Source organism: Myotis davidii, unplaced genomic scaffold, assembly GCF_000327345.1.
Source record: "Myotis davidii unplaced genomic scaffold, ASM32734v1 scaffold44, whole genome shotgun sequence".
Taxonomy (NCBI): Eukaryota; Metazoa; Chordata; class Mammalia; order Chiroptera; family Vespertilionidae; genus Myotis; species Myotis davidii.
The window spans coordinates 3,493,745-3,501,687 of NW_006299705.1; the positions used below are offsets into that span (position 1 = coordinate 3,493,745).

Consider the following 7,943-nt stretch of genomic DNA (forward strand, 5'->3'; position numbering starts at 1 on the left):
TGTTTTAATGTCTTTATAGTAATAGTGTTTTATAAGCTTTCAGCCACTTTTCTTCATGCAGAAACAAATGCTAGCTGGTTTGCTTGTGATCTGTGAGAGAGGGTGAACTCATCGTTCTCAGAACACACTGTTAGGTGGGAGTGTATCCCCATTTGCCAATTCTGAAACTAAGGCTCAGAGACAGCGTACGAAAATTCCAGATGGAAGACGGGGCCCTGGGCGCAGGCAATAAGTGGGGCCTTGACTTGAGAGGGTTTGAAATCACTAAAGGTCTGCTTTTTATCCTCTCTGTACATTGGCAGTTCTAAACAATGCCTGTGACAAGCAGCTCTGTGAGACCCCAGCCATGAGATACCCCCCCAGGGCTGGCTCTGCTCACCAGTCTGAGCCTCGCCAAACCACTGTCCCACGTTCTGTCCCCACTCCTTGTGGCATTTCCTGCACTGTCACTCTGTGGGTCCGTCATCTCCCTGGCTAAGATCATAAGCTGCCATTTCTCCCCATGGAGCCTGGAACAGAAGTTCACCCAGCAGATATTTACTGAGAAACACTTAAGTTGCTAACCAACCAGTTCACAGCCCTCTGTCCAGACAATTTAAGTGAGATGACTTGCCTTCATCCAAGAGGACCAGTGGTGATGTTTGTCAATTTTATAAGGACCTGGAGGGTGAAAAGGTTCAAGAATGACTGATGGTGACTCTAGCAGAGGGGATTGGGTGGGAAACTCCACTTGCTGCCCTCCTGCCCACAGGGTCAAACCCAATTTCTTAGCCCAGAGCGAGGCCCCCTCCCCTTACAGGATGGGTCCCAGCCTCTGCCCAGCCGTATTACAGATCCTCTCCTATTACATGCCTATTCTATTACCTGCACTTCATCCAGCCCCCTCTTTAGTTCCTTCCCCAAGAGCTATGCTTTCTATGGCTTCTGCCCTCCTGCCACGCCCTCTGGCCAGAATGCCCTCCCCACACCCCACAGGTTCACATTTAATTTAAAACAGCTACCTTATATCGAGAACCCATTACAGCCAACACTTGCTTAGGTACATTACATATCCTACCTTATTTATTCCTCATAACAACCCTCTGAGTTAGTGTCATCCCATTCTACAGGTAAAGAAACAGACCCAGAATGGTTAAGTCACAAGTCTAGTTAGAAGTGGAAGTGGGATTTAACCTCAGGCCTCTCTTAAAGGCAAGCTCTCTCTACCACCCCCTTTAGAGAGGAAGCTTTTCAGACCAGAAGCTCCTCTTGCAGTAAAGTAACTCCACTGTGCTCCCCAGTCCCCCTAGAAGGCAAAGACTGTGCCCCATTGACTTGGTAGTCCAGGCCTAGCACATGGAGGAGTTTAGTAAACATTTGTGCTCAGACTGTGGTATCCTGCCATTTGCCTTAAAAAACAGATGATAAAACAGGCTATAAATAGATCCCTAGCATGAATATACGAATTAATTGACTGTTACTGAGAGGTTGTGGTCTTAAGCCCAAACAAAAGACATAAAACTGGCCCTGGCCAGTGTAGCTCAGTTGGTTATGATTGTCCCATGCACCAGAGTCACTGGTTTGCAACAGTTTGACTCCTGGTCAGGGCACATGCTGGTTTGTTTTTTGTTTTGTTCTCTCTCTCTCTCCCTCTCTCCCTCTCTCTCTCTCCCCTCTCTCTCCCTCCCTCCCTCCGTCTCTCTCTCCCTCTCTCTCTCTCTCTCAAAAAAGGACACAGAACTCAATAGCGATTCTGCTTAAAGTAGAACAGAAACCTTGAAAGTCAAATTTCTCATTAACCAGCAAGCAGTTCTCTAATATTTATCTAAATTCTTCCTCCCCTCTCTCCCTTTTTTCCTTCTCCCTCAAATTCATTCATTCACTCCTTGGTGGTTTTGGCTTTATTTTTATAGGACATATTAAAATAGTAGGTTCACTCTTCCTTGGTGTGAGGGCATTTTTGAGGCATTCCTATCCCATTGTCAGGAATATTCTCATGTTTTTTCTGCTGGTCACCTTTCTAGCCCTCCATATTTCTAATTCAGCATTTCTCAGTTTCTTACATCTAAAAGGAGCAGTGTGGCCCTAGCCGGTTTTGCTCTATGGATAGAGTGTAGGTCTCTGGACTGAAGGGTCCCAGGTTCGATTCTGGTCGAGGGCACATGCCTGGGTTGCGGGCTCGATCCCCAGTAGAGGGTGTGCAGGAGGCAGCCAATCAGTGATTCTCTCTCATCATTGATGTTTCTAACTCTCTCTCCCTCTCCCTTCCTCTCTGAAATCAGTAAATATATGTATATATTAAAAAATAAATAAATAAAAGGAGCAGTGTGCTGTGACCCTAACCTACAGCTTTCAGCAGCTCTGAATCTGCTCCTTTTCCGAAGTGCTTCTGTCCAGTCTCCTTCCCTGTGCCCTTCTCCTCCTCCCTCAGTCCGCTCACCTCTGTCCTTGTCACCCTCACAGACTGGAACTCAGGGGAGCCTGGAGCTGGAGTTCCATGGAGACAATGGAGCCACCAGCACCCTGGGTTCCTAATCTTCCTACTCCTCATGTTGGACACACATCCCTTTTCCCCCTTGAAATTCTTTCTTTCTTTCTCTCTCTTTTAAATCAAGGTAAAATTTACATAGCATAAAATTAACCACTTTGAAGTATGCAATTTTGTGGTGTTTATACATTTGCACTGTTATGCAACTATCACCTCTGTCTAGTTCCAAGCCATTTCATCACCCCAAAAGGAAACCCTGTATTCATCAAGCACTCGGCCCTCATTTTCCCTCTCCCTCGAAACCACCCATTTGCTTTTTATCTCTGTGGGTTTTCCCTCTGCTCCATGGTTCATATAAATGGGTTCATGCAGTGCGTGGCCGTTTGTGTCTGGGGAACTACCCTTTAGTTTTCCTGAGAGCCTGAGCTCCCCTTCCTAGAAGAGTCATTAGGAACCACGGCCTTAGTTTATTTTTGACCATGATGTAGGCCACAGTTTTAACATTCAGAGTTTTCTGGGTTTGGTTTTGTTTTTCCTATTTTGTGGTTTCTTTCATTTTGCTTTTTGCCCTCTCTTGCTTAGGCCTACCAGGGCTGGGGAACCTTTTTTCTGCCAAGGGCCATTTGGATTTATATAACATCATTCCTGGGCCCTACAAAATTACCAACTGAAAAATTAACGCTCTATTTTGGTCAGGCATTTAATTAACTCACCTCTAATGCCTTAGCAGGGCCAGACCACATGATTTCTTGGGCCTTATACGGCCTGTGGGCCGGACATTCCCTATGCCTGTCTCTGTAGGCTCAGGTTGTTATTTCTGGATTTGAGCTTCTACTTCCCCCAAATACCCTCTCCCATTGACCTTGTGGTGTGGGTGGAGAAACCCACTGTAGTTACCTCCTTCCCCTCCATCCCGAGGTACCCAATGACGTTTACCACAAAAGGTCATCACAGGCCTTTGCACATTCTTTATTTGCTTTCGAAAGAACCTGCCTTTTTAAATAGCAGGAATAATCTGCATTGGCACTTGAAAACAAACTTATTTAGCTTTAGGAAATTTATTTAGACAATGCATAATCTGTATTTCAAGTTTGTGATGAATTAGAAGGCAGATATTAAGTTATTATAGAAGAGTGTTTTCCAGTATTTCCTTTTATTGCTAAACACCATTACGAACTGTAAGAAAAACACTTTTTCTTGTGACACAATAGCTGTGTGTGTGTGTTCAAAAATATGCACGGACAATCATAGTATATATACAGATATACTCAATTTTACCACATACTGTGCAACCTGATATTTCCTACACTATTCTGTTTTTTTAAAATGCTTGTTACAACTCTGTAAATTGATTTCATAACCACTGTGAAGTTTTTACCATCTTTTTTTTCTTACTTTTATTAATTCTCACCCAAGGATATTTTTCCATTGATTTTTAGAGAGAGTGGAAGGGAGGGAGAGAGACAGAGAAAGAGAAACGTCAATATGAGACACATCAATTGGTTGCCTTCCACTCGCTCCCCAACCAGGGCCTGGGATTGAGCCTGTAACTGAGGTACGAGCCCTGGACCAGGATCCAAGACCCTTCAGTCTGAGGGCTGAAGCTCTGTCCACTGAGCCAAACTGGCTAGGACTCTACCTTTTTTTAAAACCTAGCACAGCACGTACAATGAATTGTCCCCGGTTAGCAGAATGGAAGGCCTTATTTGCTTTGAGAGAAAAATTCTCTCTTCTAGGAAGTGTTGTTAATGATTGTTTCTCTCATATCTGGAACCTAATTTGCTTGAGTTCAGGTTTACGAAGTGCAGTAGCACTTGGGTGGGGTTGGAGTGGAGACAGCTTGATATCGGGAGGAAAGGGTGATTATGACCAACTTTTACGGTAAATTTGTTCTCATTTTAACTGGAGGTTTTGGAGAGCAGAGAGCAACACTCCCAGGACACTTAGCTCAGGACCTGTAACTCTGGGTGAGCACTGGCCTAGGGAAGTGTGGACCACGGGGGAATCCGAGTAGTTCCCAGAGACGCCAGATAGTGTCTTGGCCCCGTGAGCCAGGCCCTGGCCTCCCGCAGGCTCCAGGCAAGCCCCCCCGTCCCCCACTTCCCTTCGGTCATCTTTGCACCCCCCCTCAGGTCTTGGGTACAATGGCATTTACATTTTCCCTTTGTCTTTACTTTGCACTTCCCTGTAACGCCTCTCTCCCAGCTTCCTCCTAGGTTTGCTTTCCTGTGCTTCCAGCTGAGTGGGATGTGGGATGGGAAGGATGCAACCTCTGATACTGGCCACCTCTTACTCTGCACGGCAGTGTTTACCCACTTCGTGCTTTAATTCTGCCTTTTCCACAGCCAGTATTGTTGTTCCCTTACTGCTCTTGCTTCTACTCCATCTTGAGCAATATTTTAAAGGCTTGTTTTTCTGTTTTGTTCTCTTTTTTTTTAATATATTTTATTGATTTTCTACAGAGAGGGAGGAAGAGGGAGAGGGATAGAGAGCTAGGAACATCGATGAGAGAGAAACATCGATCAGCTGCCTCCCTACCGGGGATGTGCCCGCAACCAAGGTACATGCCCTTGCCTGGAATCAAACCTGGGACCCTTCAGTCCGCAGGCCGACGCTCTATCCACTGAGCCAAACCGGTCAGGGCCTGTTTTGTTTTTGAATGTCTCTCTACGACATCTGTCCTGTCTGTGAGGGCTGGGCTGTTGGTATGTGGTCAGTGGGCAGCAAGGTCAACAGGACTCCTGAGTTCTCCAGCAAAAGCTGTGGGCATCATTGACTTAAGTTTCACATTCACATGGTCATTTACTCCTGCTATTGTTAAAAGGATGGGCAGGTTCATTTGTTGGGTGAAATTCTTAAAAAAAAAAAAAAAAAAAGTACTCTTTTAGGAGGAGGTCCTGAATTCACAAGTTGTTTTTGTTTGTTTGTTTGTTTGTTTTAAAGAGACTGGGTAGAGCGGTGTGGTTCAAAGGGATGAGCTTTGGAGCCAGGCAGATCTACATTAAAATCCTGGCTCCTCCACTTACTAGCTGTGACTTTGGATGAGTTACTCAGCCTTTCTGTGCCTCCATGTTGTCCATAAAGTGGGAGTTATAATGCTTATGTAAAAATGTTAGTGTTACATGAGGTGAGGGCAGTGAAGTGCCAGACACACAGTAGGTGCTCAACAAATGTAAAGTGTTTTTCAGACACCAGTTCCTCCATATCCCAAGAAAAGCCTTAGGAGTTGCTATCAAATTCTCTAAATGTAAGACTGTGTTCACACAAATGTTCAAGAACCTCTCCCCCTTCAAAACAAAAGAAAAATGAAAGCAAAAACCCTTGCCTTAGATTCCAGTGGCAAGTAAATATGCAAAAAAAAAAAAAAAAATGGGGGGTTTTACATGTACTTTTTATTATGAAATTTTCAAAGATACCCAAAAATAAACAGTATAATTACCATTCATATCTTGTTTGTCTATACTCTTGCGTTTCTTCTCCACAAACTGGACAAATTTTAAAGCAAATGCCAGACATATCCTTTCATCTACAAATATATCAGTATATATTCTTAGAAATATTACCTCGTTTTTTTCACATCACCACAGTACTATTATAACACCTACAAAACTGAACAATTTCTTAACCTCACGCACTGTTCAGTCAATGTTCAGATTTCACTGATTGTCTCGTAAGTACCTTCTTTACAGTTGGTTTATTTGAATCAGGATCCAACAAGGCCTTCTACTGCACTTGGTTAAGTCTCTGAAATCTCTTTTAATCTGTAACTGTTTCCCCTCTCCTCCTTTTTTATTTCTATTTATTTGTCAAATAACTGGGTCATGTCTTTTAGACTCTCCTACATGCTGGATCTAGCCAGCTGCATCTTGTAGGATTGCTTCATAGGCTCATATGTCCCCTGCACTTTTTTTTAATATGGTCGGTACATTTAGAAACTAATCAAATTCAGGTCTGGTTTATGCAAGCGTACCTTATCAGTGGTGCCCTGTACTTCCTATTACTTCACCTCCAGGTTATCTATCTCTATCTCTCTCTCTCTCTCTCTCTCTCTCTCTCTCTCTCTCTTTAGATCTTAACATTGCCCAGTGGATTCAGTATTGTCAGATTGATCCAGCCAAAAGTTCATCATCCTTTCACCTAACAGTTTTAGCAAGCACTGGTGATCACTGAGCTAAATTCATTATTACACTAAGAGCTTCAACATGAGGCTTTTCTAAATCTGTTATGGCATCCGTGTTTATGAACTAGAATTATTTTATAAAGAAGAACTTTTACTGACTATTTGGTTTCCCTGAAAAGGCAGGATAAATGCTTGAAACTGGTCTTATTTACCAGTTTTCAGGCCTGGTCCTCTAATTTCCCCCAAAGGTGACCAAAAGGGCTTTATTTTCCTTTGAGTATCATTATGCACGCGTGGATTGCAATGCATTTGTCATGTTTCAATTGTTTCGATGCATTTCCGCCATTATTCTTTTGATGGTTGATTGTCGCACCTTGGCCAGTGAGAGTCCGGTCAGATTGACTCCAGAGTCTTTTGGACCTGATCCTAATATTTGTTGAGGATGCTCAAGGCTCATCTTGTGTATTTCCTACTCCAGATCTGGGACCCACCATTTCTTTAAGGAGCACTGGTCCTTCTTATTGGAAAATGGTGTGTGTTTGCAGTTGAGGCTGTGTGGCATTCCAATAACGCCACTGTTTTCCCTCAATGGAGCTATAGTGGGAACCTAGCCAGACTGAGGACTCTGTCATGTGTGCAGGGACCTTCCCCCAATGGAGCTGCTTTTCTTTTTTTCCATCATCCTGTTTTATTTCTCTTTAGCTTGTAGTGTTGATTCACTTGTGGAAAAGCGCAGAGTACAACTGTCCTGCTCTGTGTGGGGCAAGGTCCTGGAACTTCTGCTTTGTTAATTCCCAAAAAGCCCTCCTGGCAGACTCTGCGTCAGAACCGAGGCTGGTGTGTCCCTGGAGGCTGCCTGGCGTGAAGCCATGGGACCCTGAGAGAGCATCTTGTTACCACTCTGCCGCGAGGCCAGATCTCGTCCAAGTCAGAAAAAGCATTGCCTGGTTTGCTAATGTTTTCAAATCTCTGGAGCTAGAGAGACCATCTTTAAGCTATTTAGCAATATGCTACATTCAATAACAAAATGACTCTAGAGTCATTTAGAGAAAGCTAAATGAAGTGCAGTTTAGCAAGAAGTGTGAGAACTGATTTTAGGACGTGGCTGCTTTTTGTGTGAAACCATAACTTAACAAGAAAAGCACCAACGAGTTACAAGCGCTTCTGGTGTGCTGACAGGCACGTTCTTCCTGACCTGTTAGCTGTGCTGGGACCGGAGGAAAAGCCAGATACCCAAACCTCAATTTCAGCCCAAGGGCCGTGAGCTGGCTGGATATATCTAGTCACCTGGGATTGGTTTTGTTCTTCTTTTGTTTTTTTAAAGAAAAAGTTTATTTGGAAAGTCACAGAGGTAGG

At 43.9% G+C, this 7,943-nt stretch overlaps 1 protein-coding gene across 2 annotated transcripts in view; it reads left to right on the plus strand.

The window, feature by feature from the left end:
- The window catches only part of F2R (coagulation factor II thrombin receptor), a 14,987-nt gene that overhangs the window by 1,470 nt on the left and 5,574 nt on the right, over nt 1-7,943 (plus strand). Inside the window, exon 1 of one of the 2 annotated variants that reach the window (XM_006775456.2) lies at nt 4,245-4,424. The exons of the other annotated variant lie outside the window; for it this stretch is intronic. The gene's annotated coding sequence lies outside the window, so the exon portion shown is untranslated. Of the gene's footprint in view, nt 1-4,244; nt 4,425-7,943 lie in introns of those variants that run through there. 2 annotated transcript variants of the gene reach the window in all.